Source organism: Perognathus longimembris, chromosome 8 (genome assembly GCF_023159225.1).
Source record: "Perognathus longimembris pacificus isolate PPM17 chromosome 8, ASM2315922v1, whole genome shotgun sequence".
Taxonomy (NCBI): Eukaryota; Metazoa; Chordata; class Mammalia; order Rodentia; family Heteromyidae; genus Perognathus; species Perognathus longimembris.
Genome location: NC_063168.1, coordinates 65,759,168 through 65,783,468, shown reverse-complemented (window position 1 = coordinate 65,783,468; position 24,301 = coordinate 65,759,168).

Here is a 24,301-nt window from a genome sequence, read left to right as displayed (position 1 = left end):
GTTCAGTATCACATAGCTAATATGCTGGCAGATGTGATCATATATTGACCTCCACTCCAAAGCTTTTCTGAATTTGGAGAAAAAACTATGGATTCAAACACATAAATGAAAAATAAGGATAGAGAGGATTGGAAAGGAGGTAATGTGCTATTTGTACTTACCTTTTCATCCTACAGGTGAAACATTCCACTTTGAATGTAGGCTGTCTGTTTATTTCTTATTGATATCAGGGATACTAGCTACTCCTTACGTTATAGAGATTTATTACATGTGTCTTTTAATTTCATTTCATGTATATTAAGAGATAATTTTTTTTTACAATATCTGAGGCCAAAATCTGTGATTATTTTTCTTTTTCATAGTCATATGCCTCTAGCTTGACCTCACAGTCTCACACTTGCTAGGTAAGTTCTCTACCATTTGAGCCCCTCTCTCAGCCCTTTTTATTTTTAATTATTTTTTAAGTAGGCTCATGTTTTCTGTTCCTTCCCTGGACCATGACCCTGCGCCTGCATCTTCCCATGCAGCCGCAATCACGGGTCCACGCCACCATGCCCATCTTACTGGTTGAGAAAGGGGTCTCATCAAGATTTCCTGGGGCTGGTCTAGAACTGCTTCTGGCCCTTGTTTATTTTTCACTCTATTATTTCTGAATGCTATTTTATACTCAAGAGGCCTTCTTGCTCTACAAGTAAAAATGGTTACCTGGGTTGCCTCCTAATGTTTCATGAGTCAGTCATTCATGTGTAGGTATTTCAGGCTTGGATATAGACCTGCCAGGACCTTGCATTTTTGATTCAAGAGGAATGTTTCTATGTTTTCCAAGTAGAGTTTTTATTATAGCTCTTCATCAATCCACTCACAATTTTGGGTAGAGAATGGGGAGGAGCAGTGAACTCTTTATTCTTTGGTCATACGCCCATCAAAAACTATGTCTGCATTTGCTGTTTGGACTGTGTAGCACTCAGAACTCTTCAATTTTGAGACTGAACTAGCAGCTGCATGGGATTATGTCATCTTCCTTAGCAGCTGTTGGGAAGGTAGGTGTCCACTCATGGTAGCCAGAGAATCTGACAGAGGCAGGGAGCAGAACCCCTCTCCAGCTCTTCCTTTACCTACACAGACACACAGCTAGCCCCAGTGCCAGCTTCCTGCTCCTCTCAGTAAAGTTCAATCACATGATCACATTCTTTTCAGTATATTACAGTGAGAACAGACATTTTGGAAGTAAACACAAAGGCTTCAGTTGCACCCTTCCATCTTATTTTGGGGCTGGATATAGCTGAATGAGACCTAGGAGATTGGGAGTAAAATTCTAGGATACCAGGTACTTGAAAGATGAATTGTAGTCACAAACTCTCAGGTTAAATTGAAACACCTTTGCACAACTGCTTAAAGGTAATAAAAATAACTAACTAAATAAAAATAAACTGCACAGAAGAAGGATTTCTGCTGACCAAAAACTTAAATAAGCTTCTTTGATGTTTGTTCAGAGTGACACAAGAACAAAGTTTAAGTTTGCTTTACATTTCTGGTGGACAGGCAATACTGAGCTAAGGAGATTTACCTCCCATTTCTGTTATCAAAAGACTTTGTTGCTATTGCTTGAATAAGCAATGGAAAATTTGACATCTATCAAGTACATCACCTAGATCTTCTCCTTAAGTTGTTCAAAGTAATAAATTACAATGATTGTAATAGTCAAGTCCTCAAGAGTACGTGAACATTTAAGTCACATTGTTATATATGTGTAAATTATCCAAGAAGCCACATTGAAGGATCGAATCTTGGAGCCTTTATTAGAACATTAGCAGTCTGCAGGCCGCCAGTTGTTACAAAGGCCTGCAGCCCACACATACCCTTAACACTATCAGGAAACAGGCCAGAGAGGGAAGAAAGAACAAAAGCAATACCAACAAACCAATTCAGCTCCAATGGAGAGCTGACTTGGGACGCCATGGTAATGAGAGACGAGCCAGGAGACAGGACACAGGATTCCAACATGGAGACAAGTGGCATGGCGTAATGGCGCCTGAGCTGGCCTAACCCTTAATAGGGTCAGGTCAGGGGGCTGGGTCACAGGAAGCTCCCAGTTCCAAGCACTTGACAGACTGGTTCAGTAACCTATAGGCCAAGTGCCCACCCTTATCTCTAGGGAATCAGGAGCACCAATCACCTGGGGATGGGACTTCCCTTCCTCTAGGAATCCAGGCACACACATCAAGACAAGATACCAGATAGTATAGCTCGCCATGTGGCCAATGATGGTGCTGGCCAGATCTGACCTCCAGATTACAACTTCACTATATGCTGTTGTTCTAATGTAAATCTGGACTTGAATTTGATTATAATATTAGCATCTATTCAAATGTTTTATTGGTTTATGCTTTTCTGGTTTCCTATCCTTTGTGAAAATTTGGCATTAACTGTGTTCTAGATACAAACAGAATTTTCATAGCTTTTTTTTTTTTTGGTCTTTAATAAGTCATATTATAGCCATTGGGATCTACTATTTTTTGAGAATATAGCTATTACTAAGGTAGTCATTTCTTCTGTTGTTATTGATATATGTATTTTCTCTCTTCTTCTTGAATCAGTTTCTTAAAAATTTCTATTATGCTTAAAATTTATCCTTGTTTTATTAGGATTTTAATAACATGTACTATAGCCCCTCTTCTAATTGAGATTTTTTTTTTCTTACTAACAGATTTCTTAAAATTCCTTCTCTGGGCTGGGAGCCAGGGGTTTATGCCTATAATCCTAGCTAATCAGGAGACTGAGAATTGTAGTCTGATGCCAGCCTTGGCAGAAAGCTCTGTGAAACTCTTATCTCCAACTAACCAGCAAAAAGCTGAAGGTGAGGACGTAGCTCAAGTGGTAAAGTGCCCATTGGCAAGCAGAAAAAAGCCAAGTGTGTACAAGGCCCTGAGTTGAAGGCCTAACACTGACATAAAATAGAAGTGTGAACAAATAAATTAATACATTACTAAGCAAACATGATTTCTGCTCTGTTATATTTTTTGCTTATAGCTTTTAATGCTTTATTGTCAAAGAATATTCTTTGATTTTATTGTACCTCTATTTTATGTTATTTTTGCTTTTAATTTCATTATTTTCTTTTATTTTCCTCTCATTTTTTCTAGCATCTTGAATGCTACTCAATACTTTTGTTTAATCAGAAGATAGCTGAATTTGTGAAGTTTCTCATATTCTACCAATACAGATCTGCACTAATTTTGTCCTACGATTTAAAGGTAATTTACTGAGTAATAAAATACATGATGAAAAGTCTTCTGTAACGAAATTTGTTTTGGGCCAATCACTTCCAAGCAGATTTTCTGTTTTGCCATGGAATTTCGAGATGTGTCCAGCCATGTTTACTTCTCATAATTCATATCAGATGAACAAATAAAAGAACCAAGGTAAAATCCTTATAGGATGTACTTAGTATACCTTGGGCAACATTTTGGAATCCACTGGAACCACTTTAATTACATAAAGATTGTGTTTGTGTGTGTGTGTGTGGGGGGGGGCATGTGTGCTGGTCTTAGGGCTTGAATCTCAGTCACTGAGATTTTGTGCTCAAGGCTAGAGCTCTACCACTTTAGCCATAGCTTTATGCTTTACTTCAGGCTTTTTGGTGGCTAATTGGAGGTAAGCGTCTCACAGACTTTCCTGCCTGAGCTGGCTTTGAATTTTGATCCTCAAATCACGGCCTCCTGTGTAGCTAGAAGTATAGGTGTGAGCTGCTGGTACTTGTCACACGTTGTTTATACAAGCATAGTCATACTGTAAACAGTTAATGGTCTGAATTTTACAAGCCATCCATTTCTTTTGCATTACTAATTTGGAAAATACCTATTGAACTGTACCTATACTCAAACTTTTGATTTTGAAAATTATCAAAAATAGGAGAGCTCAAATTAATAAAAATTGTTAATACTTTCAACATGTCCATTCCACATCTAAAATGAAGCATCTTATTCATCCTATATGGCAATTTATGTTTCATTATCTTCATTTATGGAATTAGTGTGGGACAGAAATTTAGTATGACCATTAAAAACCTTTCTATGATTCGCTATAAGGCATTTATCTTATTTGGTGTTGAAGATTGAATTTAGGGCTTTATGCATGGTAAGCACATACTCTATCACTAAGCTTTACCCGCAGCCCTCCCATAGGGATTTAAAGCCGTTTCTTTTGTCTTCTCTAGTCATTTCATTTATTAAAACTAAAATCCATGACTTTATACATAGCAAATTCGTTCCTTAGGAGTCTATTAAATTTCATCTCTGCTCTACATTTCCAGAGTTTAGAATATGGACTCCAGCAGCAATAATTATCTTTGTGATACTCAGCAAGTATCTTAACCTCTCTTTAAGCTTCAATTTCTTCAAGTGTAAAATGGAGACAATGAGTGTGCTTATCTCTGGATTTTTCCCAGAGTTCAGAAAGTACTTAGAACAGTCCTGGGGATAATGTCAGTGCTGCATTAGCTAGCCATTTTTATTAGAATCTGGGAACAATTGCAGCTACCTCCATTGAAAACTTTCTTGCTGACTTTCTTCTCATTATCAGAGTGCCTTTTATGTGTGAGGGACATACACAAATTGTCACCATTTTATTCCCCATCGTCTGCTGTAGGAATTATAAATCTCAGCATGAGGAGCTAAGAAAAATGAAATCGCTGTGCAGACACCACAGTAGTGGTAGAACTGAGATTTGAATCCACATTTTCTTGTTACTGCTGTCTACACATTTTTCCTCTTTATCCCTCAGGCTATGGTCACTATTCTCCACAGAATCTATTCAGTAGCTTAGGGGTAAGTCATGTCCTGCCTGAAGGCCGTATAAGGCCTGCTGAATTATGTGATCTGGCCCTGCCGAAGCAACTCTAGGCAGGACTCAGAATTCATTATGTTCAAGGAGCTTTTTTTTTTTTTTTTTAATATAACAACACAAACATCAATACCACTAACATCACATTCCAGTGGCCCTTGTCAGAAAGATTTCTGCCGTCACTACAGCAAAACTTCATTGAAAAGGTTGGTCATAGCCTGCCTTCCCTCCCTCCCTCCCTCCCTCCCTCCCCCCTCTCTTCCTTCCTTCCTTCCTTCCTTCCTTCCTTCCTTCCTTCCTTCCTTCCTTCCTTCCTTCCTTCTCTCTCTCTCTCTCTCTCTCTTGCTTCCTTCCTTCCTTCCTTCCTTCCTTCTTTCTCTTTCTCCTTCCTTCCTTCTTTGGTATGTCATCCTTTTTTTTTCTTTTTTCTTGCTTGAACTCAAGACACTGTCCCTGAGCTTTTGTGCTCAAGGCTAACGTTCAACCACTTTGAGCCTTATTAAAATTTGACCCTGATTTAATAGTTAATTGGAGATACGAGTCTCATGGACTTTCCTGCCCAGGCTGGCTTTGAACCACAGCTCTCAGTCCTGCCAAATAACTAGGATTACAGGCATGAGCCTTCAACTCCTGACTATGTCACCCATTTTTGGTGTGACATACATCAGGTTTGGAAGGGTCTTATTCTTTCTATCTCTCTTATGGAATAGTTTGAGGAGCATACTTGCTCTTGTCTAAAAGATGTGGTGGAGTTCAGTGGTGAAGAAGCTATCTGGTCCTGGATTTTCTTTTCTGGGGAACTTTTAAAATTATTGCATTGATTAAATTGCTTGTTACTCATCTATTTAGGTTGCTTTTATACTTGGGTCAAGTTTAGTAGGTATTGTGCATCTGGAAATTTCTTTACATTTTCCAATTTATTGGAATACAGATTTCCCAAATATTTTGTCATGATCTGGATTTCAGTGTTACTCAAGGTATCACTTTCAATTTTATTAATTTTAATCTTTCTCTTTTTCTCTTGATTGGTTTGACTAAGATTTATATATTTTCTTAGCTTCTCTGGGAACTGTATCTTTGTTTCATTGATGTACCCCACTGTTCTTTTTATCTCTATTTTATTAATTTCCCTTTGATTTTTTTTTTTTGTTGTTGTTATTTGAGTCCTGTGGCTTCAACTCTGGGCCTAGGTGCTGTTCCTGAGCTATTGTTCTCAAGACTAGCACTCTACCAAAGAGCCATAGCCTCACTTCCAGATTTTTTGGTAGTTTATTGGACATAAGAGTCTCACAGACTTTCTTGCCTTGGCTGGCTTTGAACCTTGATTCTCATATTTCAGTCTTATGAGTAGCTAGGAGTATAGGTGTGAGCCACTGATATCTTTTTATATCTGCTAGGTTTTCTAAGACATTGAGATGCTTTATTACAGTATTTATTTGGGATCTCTCTGGTTTTGTAATGGGATCAGTCATAGTTATATGGTTCCTTCTTAGAACTGCCTTTCTGTATCCCACAGATTCTGATAAGTGGTATTTTCATTTTCCTTCCATTGCTTTTTAAAATTTGATCCTGATTTCTTTAATGATCCATTAATCATTAAAGAAAATATTTTGCTCAATAGCTATGTTTCTGTGTTTTGCTTATTGGTTTGCCATTTATTCCATTATGATGAAATAAGATATAAAATTACTTTGTTTTCTTTATTTATCAATACTTGCCTTATTTCAGGATACTTGCTATTCCTTTCTTTCCTTTCTATTTAGAGAATCCTTGAAACACAAAATAACGGTTTTAAGTATTTAAGTATTTGTCCAGTCTGTCCCCCAAAACCCAGCATCTTTAATTTCTTTTCTCTTGCATTTGTAACTCTTGTTTCTTTTGGAGTGGGGAACATGTAATGGCCATTATATTTGTTTTTAGTTTTGATAAAATCTGTCTAACATGAAATTTACAATCTTAACTAGTTTCAAGTGTAGATTGTAGTGTAATTAAGTGCATCCACATTGAGAAGCCTCTGTAGAATTTGCCATCATCCCTGATTGAAACTAAGTACTCGAAGCACGAAATTCTCATTCACTATCCCTCTAGAACCTGGCAACGAAGAGAGGAGTCCAAAAAAAAAAAAAAATCTAACTCACCAGGGGTCCTGAGCCATTCCTTGGACAGTTCACTTTTTGTAGCGTTATTGAATTGATTGATTTTACTGTGCTCCCTGGGGGAGACAAGAAGGAGTTGCAATTTTGGCTTGAGATTAAAGTGGACAGCTGCAATGTTCAACCTTTATGAGCTGTCAGTGCTGGAGCATGAAATGGGAACAAGGTAGTAGAGAGTTAAGTTAGCTGGATCCTTATTTGCCACCAATTAACTTAGATCAATGTCTTAGATCAATCTCTGGGGAATTTTGATGTCCACATGCCTTGATTCATGCTGGAAAGTCTCTCTCTCTTCTTATGCAGAACTATAATGGTGGACTGTTTCAGGATCTTATAAAACCAATTCTGCCTCAAGGGTCAATTGTTTTATTTTTCTTTATTCATTTAAACCTAAGGGTTGGAAATTGAGAGAGACAATGCACAGTAAGGTAAAAAAGGCAGAATAAAAAATTTAAAAAATGAAAAGGTAGGCTAAACACACGGATCTGAGACTTGTCTAAGTAGGTATGTTTTCTGTTGGCATCTATTCAGTGGCTTTCAATCTTTTTTTTTTTTTTCTTGCTGGTCTGGGGACTTGAACTCTGGATGTGGGTGCTGTTCCTGAGCTTCTTTTTAACTTTCTATCACTTGAGCCATAGCTTCCCTTCAAGTTTTTTGTTTTTGTTTTTGGTAGTTAATTGGAGATAAGAATCTTATAGCCTTTCCTGCCTGGGCTGGCTTTGAACTGAGATTCTCAAATCTCAGTCTCCTGAGTATCTAGGATGACAGGCATGAGCCACCAGTGCTGGGCCTTTCACTCAGTCTTAATTGCCTGAATCTCAGTATCTGTGATAAGAACTCAGGAGTAATGTTTTACACCTCTGAATTCCTATTCATCGTGGGCTGTGCTCTTGCAAGTACGGACAACAGGATTTTGCCAATTGGGAGCAGACTTTTCTCTGTAAGGCCAGAGCTTTCTGGAGGATATAATGTTGCACACATTTTCATGGAACTGGCTTGCTTTCACAATTTTCATACCTGATTGTAAAATCTTGGAAAAGTCCCTCTCCAAGTATGCATTGATATTCTTTCCCATCACGTGCCAGATGTAACATTTAAAAATCCAAGGGAGGCACCCACAATTTTCCTTCTTATTCTGTAAGATTTAACTGGTTTGTCATATTTCTAATCACAAAAGAGTCTGGTGAACAAAATCTGTTTTGGTAGGATTATGAAAAAAATGTAATCCTTTAAAATGTCCTACAATGAAAAGATAAATTTGAAAGAAAATGTTTTAAAGAGTGTCACCCCATGTGGCAAGCATTGTTGGCTTTGTGACAGGGGATCTTTGTCATTCCTTCACCTTAATAATGCAGTAAAACTCTGGCTTCCAAATTGTTGGCAACTTTGAGATTTTTATGACTTCATGAAAAATCTCAATTTTTCATTATTTGAGGAAGACTTCTAGGACTTGGGAAATGGTTTTGACACTATTTTTTTAACATTATTTAAAATTTCAGATTATGAGCTAGAACTCTCCAAGAAACTCTCCTAGAGGAGTGACAGCTAAGGCAGGGTGGAGAGCTTCAACAGCGGTTTCTGCTTCTTCAGTGATTTGCTCTGTGACTAACAGAAATGCTCTTTGTTCTCTGTTCCAGAGGAGAGACATCTCTGCCACGCAGCACATAGATTTATAACTCTGGCCAAAGGTTTCCACAAATACAGATTTCTCCCATTCAAAGTCCATCTGTGGGTGTTCTCAGAAATTAAAACAACACATTTCTGTCTGCTTTTCTCTGGCACTGGGATCCTTGAGAACAGAATGCAAAGGCATTCCCAAAGAGTTCTTTCATCTCTGTTAATAGTGACTGGCTCAAACAGGCTGGTGTTGTCTACCTTATGGGTTTTATCTCTCTCTGTGTTTCCTTTTCTTTGAGATGGGTCTCACTTTGTAGACTAGGTAGGCCTCAAACTCACAATCTAATATCCTCATTCTCCTAAATGCTGGGATATGGGAATATGGCAGTTACAACCCCCACCCCCACCCCGGTGTCTCTCTCTGTCTCTCTCTCTCTCCAAATTGAGGTCATGTCAGCATTGACTCAGGCAGTCCAGAAGAAGATTTAGTCTATTGTGACATTTATAAGGTTAGCATAAATGGAAGGATCACAACTGCAAGATGTGATGAAAATGCATTTGTTTTCCCACACCATCCATTGTAGTGTTGCAATGACAGAAGAAGAATGTTTTTAATGAGCTAAAAGAACAAACCAAATGAAGACACGTGCCAGGAATACATTGGAAGATGTGAAAGACGCAGGAATATCACAAGACATCTGATTTCATATGAAGAATCTCCATCATGTCCTGAGCAATAAATCAGAATGTTCCATGGCTGAACTTCTCTCTCACTCCTCCTGGGAATATAGGCATCAGGGAAAGCATGTGAACTCTTTCAGGCCTTATGGGTATCTTGAACAATTTATTGCTTTGGTATCCCACATAAACATGGCAGAATAACAGATAAATCTCACCCTGCTCCTCAGCAGTGGGGTTTGGCTTTGATGTCTGCAGTCCATGTCACAACACCATTTGAAAAACATTTCACTTGCAGCCAATATAGTGATGCTAAGTAAATCCACTGCAGTGAGCAATTTCAAGTAAGGCGTCCATTCTTGAGACCAGCCCTGAAAGTAGTGGAACTCAGTTTCTAAGTGCAGTCTGATCTACCGCAGACTGGTATGTGGTATATCACTCTTCAGGTATGGTATCAACCTTTGAATTATTTAATCTGAGAATAATCCAGTAGGTCTAAGGTACACCTGAAAATGAAACACTACCAACCAGAGATGGGAAAGAAGGTTTGTCTATAAATTCTGATAAGAAATCTTTGATTCAGTTCTTGAGAAATTCACTGTTTAGTGGGAAAGTAAGATTAAAAAAAAAACCTCAAAAATAATAATTGAAGTGCTTTCTAAGGATCTGTCTGGGGTGGTGTCAGAATTCCCAGAACAGTCATACAGTGAGATCAAGGGTCAGGGTCAGGGGAGGCTGCTACCATATCTACTTATAAGAAATTCAGAGTACTGTTGTAACATCCGTCCCGAAGATGACAGTTGCCTCCCAAATAAACTCCTCCCAAAACCATTCTGAAGGACTTCGTTGTTCTCATAAAGGGGCTATATATTTGTCTGCATTGTCAATGGATGGAGAAGGATTCCAAAAGGCTTAATTCTTAAACATAGGTTATAATACTATTTTTAAAAATTTTTAAGAGTATGTTTAGGGGACACAGGGTTTATGATGCATGTATGTAACATGTAATGATCAAATCATTTCTGTTTTCTTAAACGTATCATTTTCTTATGTTGAGGACCTTGAAATTCCTCACTTGTAGTTTTTTAACAACAGTAACAGAAATTGCTCTAAACTATAGGGCCACTGTTTTTAACCTTTGGTCCACTCACTGGTTTGTTTGCTGAATTAATCCTCCTCCCTACATGTTTTTCTCTACAAGCCAATTCTTTCCTATCTTCCAAACAGAGCCTCTGCTTGTTTTTATATAATTCTATAACAGATCTCTATATAACCACTCATATCATTTAACTGCGTGAGACTTTATTTCTTCGGGAAGATAAAAGCATCATTACTTTCAATGCAGTTTTCTGATTTACCTGATGCAAGATGATACTTTACTTGGTGCCTGCTATTTTCCCTTCCCTACCTTCCACACACTTCAAAGTTGTCTGAATTGTCAACGCTCGAACAGTATGACCTTGACTGTTACATTCAGTATGAGATCTCACTTTATAACTAAAACCTCACAAAAATATACTCATCTCCTGAAAAGTTGGCAGAATTGAGTGAGCTTGAAAATTGGAGACCCTGAAGCTTCCAGAAGAGTTCAAGGCCTTCCACTTAAACGCCATCTTCCAGTCCCCCTGTGAAGCTCTTTGTGTCTTATAGCTTAGGGTGTTTCGTCTATCTAGGACCGGATCTGACTCGTGACTCAGAAGACAGCCTGACAAAAGGAGGTTCAAAATTGGAAACCTCTTCTTCATTTATCTGTTCTCACTGGTAGTGTTCTAATGTCCATTATTCCACTGGTCTGCAAAGATGGCTGGGGTTACAGGGACGACCCTTCTCCCTATGGGCCAAAGTGACTCCAGTTGTGTCTTTTATGTGCTCTCACTGTCTCTTTGTGGGGGATGACATTTCCCTCTTTGAATAAGGACTAAACTCAAGAATTTTTAGCCAAAATTTTGACCAAAGGCAGGGCCATTTCAATTACCCTGGAAATGAGAATGGTCATAGCCAATGGAGAGACGGATGTTTTCAAAAGCCATAAGCAGTTCAAAAGTAAATGTGCAGCCACTGATATGATCAAGAAGATTTTCTTGTCAGATATGTTATGGGACCGATTTTAAAGATAGATTAAAGAGTAAGTTTTATTGAGATATAATTCACTTGCTAATCAAATTTATCCAATTAAGGAAAACAATTAAGTGGTTTTTAGAATAATCACAGAATTGCGCAATTGTCACCACAATTTAATTTTAAGATCCTTTTATCATTTCCAGAGAAACCCCTTTCAATAGTTGTCACCACCAAATGTTCCAAATTTTTCCCTTATCCTAGCCAAACAATCTGTTTTCTGTTTCTATAGATTTTCTGAACTGGACATATATAAGTGGAATCATGTAATATGTGCTCTTTGGTAACTGGCTTTTTTCACTTAGCACACAGTTTCTAAGATTTTCTCTGTTGTAGTGTTATCAGTAGGTTATTCCTTTTTATGTATATATATATATGTATATATATATATATATGCCAAGTTTTCTTTATCCACTTACCAATTAGTGAACATTTAAGTTATTCCCACTTTGGGGGCAATAGTAATAGTGCTGCTATAAGCATTTGTGTACATTTAGCTGGACACACATTTTCATTTAGATAGAATGGATAGGAAGTAAATGTAAAATTGCCTGCTCATATGGTAATTATATGTTTAACCTGTTAAGATCTGAGGGAACACAGACAATAGTGGGAACTTTTCCTAAGAAGATGTTAAGAAGTGAGAGTAAAAAGAGCTGTCTCTAGCCAGGCCATGTTAGTTCTCATGACCTGCTTATCAAGGGTGGTAGCTGTAGTGTTCCCAAGGCCATTCTTAGAAAACCAAAGTGAAAGCTTTCTTCCCATGATCACAACGTTTAAGATTCTTTTTTAACTCACAGAGAAAGGTAGGTAGTTTTTCTACTGTTTTAAGTTATTTTTATATGACAGGTCTCTGAAGCACTTAGGGGGAAACAGTGTGAGATCCATTATCTATCATCAAATATACATCTGTTCACTAAAGGTGAGCTGTCGAATGTAATGTAATGTAAAGTTATATATGACTTAAAAATTAAATTAATTCGAGGAAGAGCTTCAAGTTTGCTTCCTGATCACACTAGCCACATCTCTTGTGCTCATTGGCCACGTATATTTGTGGCTATAATAATCCACTGTATGGCTGAGGAACATTCATCTTACTCCATCAGTTTCTGTTTCTCTTGGACAGGATTGTTTAGACAATCAACCTGCTGTTGATTTTTACCCCTTTGCCTAGAGGAACTGGGCATTGTCTGGGGACATTTACTGTTGTATAACTCAGAGGAAGTAGATGTTGTTGGCGCCTACTGGGTAGAGTCCAGAGATACTTCTAAACACCTTGAAATTCAACACCTGGACATTCCCAAATGTCAACATTGCCAAGGCTGAGAAATGTCTAAATCTTATGTCTAGATCCAATCAGCATTTTGTCAAAAGAACAAAAGAATCAAATAACCAGATTTCAAAGTCCATATATATGGGTTCCACTTTGAAGTGTCTGATTAAAGAATATGAGGAGAGTTTAGGGATGTGTTAGTCTAAAGCTTTCAAAGTGATTCTCAGGATTGACTATATTTGAAACTATTGTGTTAGGCTGACTTTCAGCTCTCAATTCCAAAGAAAATCACCTGGTAAGCATTAGCAGTACTCCCAGAGTAAGTTAATGACTCCAAGGCCATTACCTCATTTGCTTAATTTCTCCAATTACCTACCTCTCAATTAATAGGGTCATTAAACACTTAAGACTTGCATTAATTTCCCTCCTCTCTCTTTCAATTCTTTCATTCTGAATAAATCTAGTTTGCAACTGATTACATCTTGTTAAATATTGTACACTTTCTGTTTACAAACAGAACAAATGACCTAGAAAATGTTTGGCAGCTGTCTTTGTTCGTTGGCAGTTAATGGAGACTGGCTGGGCAATCAGGATTACTAGCCCTGTAGACGGCATGGCAAGACATGATCTAGTCCATCCTTTGTTTCCAAATACCTTCAGACACACAAGTAGAATCCCTTTCAAATGGTTTAAAGTTGCATATTTTAAGATCAATATAAGTGATGAATATAAAAGGCATCTAAGTGAATTAATTTTAGTCTTAGCTTTTTTCTTGTTCATCATTCTCTAGAAAATTAGGTAAAGGAAAAAAAAATACTGCTCTCAAGATAGTGAAAAGGTCCCATACTGTACCAGTAGAAACAAGAAGGAAAAAGTTAAACATCCCAAGAGGAGAAAAGGGGACTTGAGACAATGAGATGTTTTCAGGGGGAAATTTTCATGGAAGAACCAACATCTTCCTCTTTACTCACCCAACAACTACTGCCGGTGGCTACTTTGTGCCAGGCCCATTGTACAAGGAACTGGGAATAAGTAGGCAGAGCTCTTCTATTCATGAAATCAAGCCTCCTGGAAGCTAGCCAATCAGTTATCAACTTTTTATTGTGTGCCTGCCATGTGCCAAGCACACAGACAATTATTACAATTCTAAGTGATAAGATGCATGAAGGACGTGGTACAGTTAATTCTGGAACTTTGTTGAAGCACAGACATTTCATTCGCAGAGACAGGATCGAAGGGCACTTACCCACCCTCACCAGTAATTAATCTTGCTATGGAACTTAACATCAGAAATTTGGAGACAGGTTACAATATTTCAGTGGATACTTGTCTTAACTGTGCCTTCTTCAGAAAGTGGCAAACAATTGTAACAGAGAGTCTACTGACAGAATTAACAATTTATTAATTCCTCCAATTTTTTTTCTGATAAAACTAACATATTTTGATTCTCATCCATAAATCTATTAGCTATTCCAGTTGTGAGATTACTTAGGAAAACGATGGCTTATAGTAATCAATCAAAAACGGTTAGGTTGGGGCTGGGGATATAGCCTAGTGGCAAGAGTGCCTGCCTCGGATACACGAGGCCCTAGGTTCGATTCCCCAGCACCACATATACAGAAAACGGCCAGAAGCGGCCCTGTGGCTCAAGTGGCAGAGTGCTAGCCTTGAGCGGGAAGAAGCCAGGGACAGTGCTCAGGCCCTGAGTCCAAGGCCCAGGACTGGCCAAAAAACAAAAAACAAAACAAAAAAAAAACGGTTAGGTTTAGTCAATATGCAAATTATACTTAATAATAAAAGCACATAAAGTGAAGAAAATGGATACTTATAGATAATACCTACTATCATATGCCTAAAAGATAATATTTTGAGCTGGGCACTGGTGGCTCACACTTGTTATTCTAGCTACTTAGGAGGCTGAGATTTGAGGATGTTGGTTCAAAACCAGTCTGAGTAGGAAAGTCTATGAGATTTTTATCGCCAATTAACCATGAGAAAATTGTATGTGGAGCTGTAGTTCAAAGTGGTTCAAAGTTATAGTTCAAAGCTCTAGTCCTGAGCAAAATTTCTCAGGGACAGTGCCCAGGCCCTGAGTTCATGGCCGACAACTGACAGAGAAGACTGCTTTTTGCCTTCACCTCTATCTCTGTCTTTTTGTCATTTTAAAGGAATGAAGGAAATAGAACACTTACATATGGGCACAGTCTCCTCTTATGTCTCCATTTCCCTTTCCTCAGACTTCTTCCCAGAGGAAATGAAGATCTTAAAATTGATAAACTGGCCTTCTGACTCCCTCAACTCTATTTTCTCACAAAGCCTCATGATATGATATGAATTACTCCATAAGCTTCTGTAGCTCCACCATCTATTCAAATGGACATCCTGTTTAGCCCTCTAAAGTCTAGTGTGTGCTGCTTTTCAGCTGCATCCCCAAACAAGTGTCTCGCTTTCTCCTTTTGCACAATTGACCTCATGTTAACTCTGTGCCTATTCCATTTCTTTCTTTCTTCCCTGCCTTAATGGTATTACCCCAGCATTCTGTGTTCTGCCTTTGCCTGAACAGTCCCTCTCTCCTTCTATGCTTAATACAGTGTCACGTCCTCTATCCATGACTTCGGGTACCCTACCTCTAATAGCAATTGCCTTTAATAGAAATATTTCCTTCCAGAAATACTTGGATCAGCTGCACTTCTCCCGAGAACGTACTTCATCAAGAGGGTTCCAACTATCGTCACCTTATATTCCCTCCTATATTCTAAGTCCTTACGTATTCCTAGGTGCAGACATAATTAATGCATGTTTGCTAAAAGTATAAGTGAAAATAAAAGACTCTGGAAGGTCTGAGATGTTCCCACATTGCAAGCTTGACAAATCAGCTTGCCATGCTATGTCTTAGGTGCTGATAGAACCTGTGAGCTGAGAACACGTGAGTTGAAAACTCTTATTCAGAGCAATAGGAATGAGTGGAGGGTCCACCTGATTGCACTGGTTCCTGGAGCTCCAATTCTTAGTGGGGGGCCCTGGGTGTATGCCACACATGGAGAGGTTGTGTTATAGGTGCGGTCACAGAGCCCAGACGAGGTGCTTCTTAACATGAAGCAGAGTTTGAGAGCAAAGGTTACTGCGCCTCTTAAGGGTGCTCACTGCAAACAAGGCCTTGAGAAAAATCCCAGATAAGAAGTGGTCAGGGTCTTGTATTTGTGGCTTACCCAACAAGGCACCTAGGAGCTTGAGATACCTGCAGACATCATGTTAAAAAAGTGTGTGTGTGTGTGTGTGATGACAAGAAAATGATATAAAGCAGATATGAGAATTTAGTATGCTAACCTACACTGGCCAGTCTAATAGTTCCTTCCTTAGTCTCCACTGTAGTGTGGTAGAAACTCACAAGGAAGGCTTGAAATGTTAAGGAGTTAAAGCATTTAAGAAGGCAGTTAATGTATAACAGGCCATTGTGTTTTAGAAAATACTAGCTAAAAGTGCCAACAGTGAAGATTTGGTTCTTAAATAAATAAGGTTCAGGAAACTAAGAAAATAAAGTAAAATAGAGCAACGCAGTCCTTGGTAATGATGGATTAAAAGTTTTAAAGGCACTTGTGAGATTAAAGGTATTGGCCTTTTGTCAGAGTTGATGTGCAGGTGTAACACAAAGCACTTTATTTTCACACACTTACCAAATGCTCATGTGTATCTTTTTGGCTACTTGTTATTGTACGTCAAGTAAGTTTTACATTTTATCCAGTTTTACCTTGACATTTTGGAGATGTTGAGAACATCATTTAAGGTACCTGCTCTCTGTTTCATCACCAATAATGAGACCCCAAATGTAGATTATACAATCCCTGCCTTCTCATGTGTTTTAACTTTTATTGGATACTTCAAGGTCTTCATTGTGAGATTTTAGGTTCCATTATCATGTGTATCACATATTAATGACTATTTTGTACTTAAAGAAATCTTTGTTAAAAGACTATAGCTCTAATACACATGGATCAACAACATATATTATTTATCACAGTTCAATTTCCAACATCTAAAAGAATCCTTTGCTACAAGGACTAGGTTGACTTTCAAGTGAGATTTTAAGTTCTGTTTAATTTTTTAAAATGTTGACTTGTATCTTGTCTTTTCCTACTGCCTCCTCATTATTCTTTAAATCATAGAACTTATAGAAATTTCCACTTGGAAAAAAATTTCACTGGTTTTCTAAGTTCCTCTCTATGAATTAATTCAATTCCTATTCATGTTCAGAAAAAAACCAAAAAACGATTTGTGACAACCATTATGAGACAGTAGGAGGTAGCCAAGGTAAGAATATATCTGGATGACATTTATGATTGTTTAAACAGAAAATAAGATATTTAAGAAAGCCCAACTTGCAGAACAAGCTGAATGGCAAGGAAGTTTCCGTCAGAAGTGAGGAGGCCATAGAGACTGGCAGAGATTGGGAAGAACATAAAGAGACAGCATAAAAAAAATGCCCCAGGAGAACATTTTTAGGTGAACATTTTTAGGCTTGGAGAAGTAAATGCAGGCTCTAAGTGACTGTAAGAGGAGTGTGTGTGTGTGTGTGTGTGTGTGTGTGTGTGTGTGTGGGGGGGGGGGGGGAATATGGGCATTGGGAACATCCAAGAACAAAGAGGAGGCTAGAGGCCAGGCATGAGGGCCACATAGGTTAGATATAATCCAGAAAGACATGTGCCAGAAAATGATAGGAGAGGACCTGAGATGGAGGGATAGCATCAGAGGTAGAAGGGAAGGAGCGTGGAGCTGGCTGCAGACTGAAGGGCTCTGTGCTTGGGAAAAAGGAAGAGCTGTGTGAAAAGGAAAAGCGGCGGATTGCTCAAAGAAGTGTCTCAAAGAGGGAACAGGACAGGATGTCAGAGAGAAGAACCTGAGTATGTGTAGGAATATGAGCCTTAGGCCTTGTAGGAAGGAGGGCACGCGGAGCCAGGTAAGAGATAGAGGAACTGAGAACAAATGCTGCCCTTCTGTGTACTGTGTAAAATTTTCATGTGTGCCACTCTGGAGATAACATGTACTCCACTTTGAGAGAACGTTTCAAAAACTCCATTTTCAACCAATAGAGAATGGTCCATTCTTTAGTCCAAATACATGTTTTTTTTGTGTGTATTTTCACATTGTTTCTAGTTGATATTATTATACACACATTGCACCAAGTGGCCATGTGACTAAAGCGTTATAACCATAAAAATTTCCTTAAGAGATATTGATGAGGAGGAAGAATGGACGTGGAAAGGAGGATACCAAGGAGAAAGGATAGAAACTGTGTTAGGGCTCCAGAGGTATACTTTTATAATTTCCCCAGTTAACATGAATACAAGTGTGTGTATGTGTGTATCTGAATGATGGTATTTATTCCATCATGTCCTCTTTAACACTAAGGATTATTTTAAAGAAAAGATATGAACTTTAATTGCATGATAAAGAGACATTATCCTTTAAGAAGTGACAGGTTGACTGCAGGTCCCAGGCACGGACCAAACGAGTGCTGCCTCCTAGTGGCACTAAAAAAAACACAAAAATTGACAAGACAGCAAAGTCTACAAGGCTCTGTGAACAAGTATCAATTATTAATATGTTAATTTTACGTAGGGATAACATTCTGGAAAATGGAAGACACAGACAATAAAAAGAAAAACAGAAAAGCAACAAAAAATTAAGGGGGATTTCTTATCCATCATGATAGACTACGTGACGTGACGTATCTGGTACACTCAGACTTGATTACTTAAGCTGAGTGATGCTAATGAAGAAAACGTTTCAATGGCAGGCTCTGAGCAGAGGTCATGTGCTAATGAGACTGACTGCATCATGTGCATTGAACATCTGTTTCTCCTCGGAGAATGGAAGACAATGAGGCACAAAGAGACTAAGCAGTTCGTCCAGTCACACAGCATTGTCTTCTAACAAAATTGTCCCACTGAAAGGAACATACCTAACAATAATATCCAGAGTCTTAGACTCTTTTTTTTTTTTTGGCAAAACAGGTTTATATTTATTTTTACTTTTGCAAAAACACTGCTCCTCTGGGACAAAGGAGGAAGTCGAAGGGGAAAAGCTGTAAAGGCAAATGATTATCTTTGTCCTAAAAAATGAAAACAAAACAAAAATGATTGTCTATTGTGGTTTCCTTAGTTCTGTCCTTGCTTCCCTTGCCTGCACGGGAATTCATTTTCCTATCCTATCTCTCACTTAGAATCAAGGAAGATAAACCATATGCTCATATTGATTCTCTGAGATTCAATAAAAAAAAGCATAAGCACATCAATAAATAAGTGTTTGCAGATTACAAGTAAGAGAAATTGCTTAGGTTATTCTGAGAAAGCATAAGTGAGTTTAGTGGGTCTTAATTTTTAAAAATCTCATATCCCTATTGCACTTGTATCTCTGATGATTGATAAATTGCTTAGATTCTTCAATCTTTTCTTTTAATCCTAAAATTACATACTACCTGACTTGAAAAATGACTTCCAACCATGCTATTAGAATCATACACTTTTTTAATTTCTGGAAAGCTTAACAAAAAAGTTTCACAAATATTACTAAAGTATATACATTCTTCTTCTTCTTTTTTTTTTTTGGTGGTGTACTGGGGCTTGAAGTCAGTGCCTGGGCACTGTCCTTTATATTTTTCCACTCAAGACTAGCACTCTCCCAATTGAGCTACAGCCTCACTTCCAGCTTTTTGGTGGTTAATTGGAGATAAGAATCTCATGGACTTTCTTGCCAAGCCTGGCTTCCAACTATGATCCTCAGTTCTCATTCTCCTAACTAGCTATGATTACAGGCATGAGCCAATGGCACCAGATGTATTGTTCTTTTAATGAATGCATAGCATGATTTTTTTCAAAAATGTATTGTGGTAAAACATACACACCATTGTGCATGCATCTTTAATATATTGATTAATGAGTTTTTAGACACTGGAAGCAATGATATCTTGATTTGAAAATCTGCTTAAAACATTTTATTTTATAGTAAGGGTTTAAAAAATTCTTAAGGTTTCCAGATAAAGCAAATTTCTCAGTTAAGTTTGAATCTCACAAATTAATAACTTCTCAGCATTTTAGTGGATCTGGAGTATAAGTATTCTAACTATTTGCTATTTATCTGAAATTAAAATTTGATTGTTTTTCTTTCTACTTCCAAAATCTGGCAGACCTACTCTTCTTTAATTCTACAGTATGTCTATTAGCAGCTCAACATGTATCAAAATGTTGTGTGCTTCTAATGCTGAGTTTGCTAGTCACAGAAGAATATGCATGAGATAAGGAATGAGGCAAAGGGTCCATGAAACGAAGTTTCAATGATGCTAGTATTTAAAATAACTGCCTATTTAGTGCTTGAAGGGATTGTTTTTTCTCCAGGGAAATGAACAATAATAAATGGAAGCAAGGCAGACATATCTTTATTTTATAAATTAGGAACAAGGCAATAGTGAAAGGGCAGGGGAAAGGGCCACTCACAGAGGCCCCTTCTAACAGATCTCAAGTAAGAAGGGAATATTAAAGTAAAAGATGGGTCTGTGTGGTAGTAATAGAAAGTCTCAAGGCCTGTACTCATTATGAAGAGACTTAAGATAGTAGCTTTAGAATTTGTACATTTTATTTTCAAGTGTTAGTAACTGCAGAATGACTACCAAAATCACATCCATCTATTACACTTGAACATAATTAAATATGTATTCTAATAGTCATTTCAGATTGTAACTAAAAATTATCAAGTAAATATCAAGAGGTTTAGAACCAGTGCAGACAAAAAGTCTGGTAGACTCCATTGCCAAAACAACCTGCAAAAAGTAGGGTTAGAGGCATAGCTTAAGTAGTAGAATACCAACTCAGCAAGTAGACCCAGTGAGTGAGATTCCCAGATAACACAATACACATTGAAATACAGAAGAAGGTTCAAATAAATAATATAACTCAAAGGTGAAACAACGAAAAAGGTACAGTTTAGCATAGGAATATATAGTAGAAACAAATTATAACATAAAAATGAAAGAAAAGATTAACAAAATTTGTCAAGGAAAAAGGAAGATGACATAAATAAAGTACAGGATAAAGTAGGAAATAGCCACATGCCACACATATAAATTTTAAAATAATATGAACACACTGAAATTAGGTTAATATAATTGAAAGTTTACTAAGGATGAATATCAAAAAGTACAACGACAAAACTCATGGAAGTACCAAAAAAAACCAACTAGTGAATTTAGAAGGTGAACTAGCATTAACTAGTTAATTTAGAAAGTGAAAATTTTTCCTACCTCCTAACGCCCATGTCCAAATGACTTTATACCTGAGTCACTAATTTCCCAAGGAACTGTCAATTCCTGCGTTTTATAAATTGCTACAGGATGCCATACATAAAAATAGTGAGTGTTAGTTACCTGGTTCATTTTATCAGGCTACTTTTAAGTGATTTTTTAAATCAATAATTTCAAATTTATACAAAGTGACATTTAGTACAGAAAGAATAGGTTCCCCAGTTTGAGAGTCGACTGCTGACATGTCCATTTTAACTCCAAATATTTGACTGATTTTTTTTATTAAGAAGGATTTTTCCTCTACACAACCAGAATATACAATTGAAATTAATATCACACTTGAATCTAGACCACAGAGATTCAATTCAAAACTCCCCCAAACAGAAAGAGACGCACAATACAATTGCTGTGCCATGACACACAAGCCTAATTGGTGCTCCGTCAGCAGTCACTCCTTTCACCAGCCTGTGGGTCAATGTGCATCCTTTGCACAATCAGGGAAGCAAAGCCACCTCCCTCCCTGCCCCCTTTATTGTGCACAGCTGAACAAGAAGCTCCATCTTCTCCCTCACCTTAGCCTCACTAGGAGTCCCCTACCCTCCCTGACCCTCCTTCCCAGTTCCTCAAAGACAAGACGCGGCCTGAGGATGCTCAGCTGCATCCTGCAAAGCTCAGGCTGGGGGCTGCCCTTCACTTCCGGGGTACAGCATATCTGCTCCACGGGGAGAGCAACTGTGGGGTGCCCCAAGGCGCATGCGCGCAGACCCCCAGCCCACCAAGGTCAGAACGGGCCGGCATGCGCGCCGCCATCTTGGGCCCTGGGGCTGCCCTGAGCTGTGCTGAGGGGATCTAAGTAAGCTGGGGCCGCCCTTGTGCCTGTTGGTTCCGATGGAGAATTCCCGTCTCGCCATCTCTCCCGAGATCCTCAGTGGATCTGGCTACTGGGGCCGGGGGCCATCTGCAACCTGGTGGAGCCCTGGTCCTCCAGCCTCTAACCGGCTGCTGTCCCCCATCCCCCCTTCCCCACCCCGGACCCCCTTTGCCCTTGGGCTGCGGCCTTCCACCCCGGCCAGGCCAGGCCAGGAGGCACAGACAGGGTCCTGCTGTTGGGGGTTACTGCTGTTGGGGTGGGGGTCCTGCTGTTGGGGGGGTTCTGCTGTTGGGGAGTCCTGCTGTTGGGGGGTCCTGCTGTTGGGGGTCCTGTTGTTGTGGGGGGGGTCCTGTTTTTGTGGGGGTCCTGCGGTTGGGGGGTATCCTGTTGTTGGAGGGGTCCTGCTCTTGGGAGGGTCCTGCTGTTGGGGGTCCTGTTGTTGTGGGGGTCCTGCTGTTGGGCGGGGGGCGGTCCTTTCAGAAGACAGCGCCAGAATAAGAGGTGCTGTTCCAGAGAAACTTGTTCTGGATGAGTTACTTAAGTTGAACGTGTTGCACATTGTTTTAATTCACTTGGAGAATGAGGTGGACACTTACATGTTTACTGAAGTGTCAGTAAACATTTAATTCCCTTGGGGAATTATAAAAATAAGGGGAGTCCTTTGTAGCATGTCATCTAACCCAGAAGGTTAAAGGGACCCCCCCCCTTTTCTGTTTTTCTAGTTCTTTATCTTAATTTATCTGCCCACCGTGTAGCCCTCACACCCTTCTCCGTAGGCGTGCAAACACTTTGGTGTGTTATATGCATCGCTCAGGTAGCAACCTCCAGTCTTAACAGAGTTCCTAAGGCCTCTTCATCCGTCAATAAAAATATATTTAACTTAGTCCTTTTATTAGTAATTACAAGGAATATATTAGATGCTGTGTAATTTTCTGCTACCCCTGCATTAACACTCAGCTTGTGTGTTTTACAGCTTTACTGAAGAATTAATTGAGGCTCAGCAAATTGCACATATTTGAAGTGTAGAAATTCAATGGCACTTGAGTGTGTATTAAACCTATGAAATGATTACAGTCAAGACAATAAACACTTCCATTACTCCACCCTCCTCCTAAGTTTAGCTTAACCCTACATGCCCCTCCTCCTTAGGCAACCACAGATATATTTGCTTTCTGTCACTATAGATTGCTTTACGTTTTCTTTTAGAATTTTATATAAATGGAATCCTACCAACTTGATTTTCTCTCTGCCACTTTCAGTAAGTGTATTTGGAGACTCATTCATGTTGTGGTGTACATTTATATTTTATTATTATAGAAAAATTTCAACTATTGAAATAATTTATGGTTCTGTTGTTTATTGTATTGAATGATATTTGGATTTTCTTCCAGTTTCTGACTACAAGCCTTTTATATACAGCCTCTTACAAGTTTTTGTGTTGATGTACATTTTATTTCTTTTAGGTAAATGCCTAAAAGTGGATTCTCTGGGTCATATTTAATATACAGATTTGATATTTAAAGAAACTATCACAAGGAAGGAAAGGAATTGCCAAACTGTTTTCCTTAGTAGTTGTACTATTTTATTTGTCCATCTTCTGTCTGACGTTTTCAGTTACTACTAAATATGTCATGTACTTGGTAAGGTTACATTTTGTACTCAACTATTTTTGTGGGCATGTAGTGAGTATTAGTCTGGTATGATTTAATTTGTATTCCTCTAGTAACAATGATGTTGAGCATGTTTTTGATGTACCAACTTTCTATTTATGTAGCTTTATGTAGCTTCTCCCCCATGTCTCCCAATACCTCCCAATACCTCCATCTCAATTGACCTGAATCTAAGTTTATGTATGTACATAGGATATAATGGATGCATTCATCCACCCTTCCCTTCCCATTTGTGTTCTGTTTTCTTCTCTGGGCTTGGTATGTGTATCTCAGTAGTCAATCTTCAGTGCTGAAGATGATGGGTATAGTCCTCTCTATTCAGTGTAAGGAAGCCTGGCTGTAAAAATGATTGTATTTATAGACCCCTATCCTTGAGATTGCAGCAATCCATGATGAAGACTAATTCCAGTTACTTCTCCAGTATCTTTAGATGAATACAGAAGCTAATATGAGTCTCTGTGCTACTCTGTTATAGTCTGCACCTGCGATTCAGAAGACACACTGTGCTGTGCTTTCCATTCTCCTGTTAACATGCTCACTGCCACAATATCCTCGATGTGGCTGTCTCTAGTAGCAGTGCTCTGCCTGGCTGAGAGATTGTATGACGATATCTTTGCTATGTTTAGTTCTGAGACATAGGCACGCTATGTCTGGGCCTTGAGCCTATGATGGAGTTATGATATGCTCAGGAGCCTTGGGGCCTCAGTGCAATCTACTAGGGTCTGCTGTACAGGAACTTACGGTGCCGGAGGTAGTATTGTTGGTATTGTGTGCCTTTTTGGATAC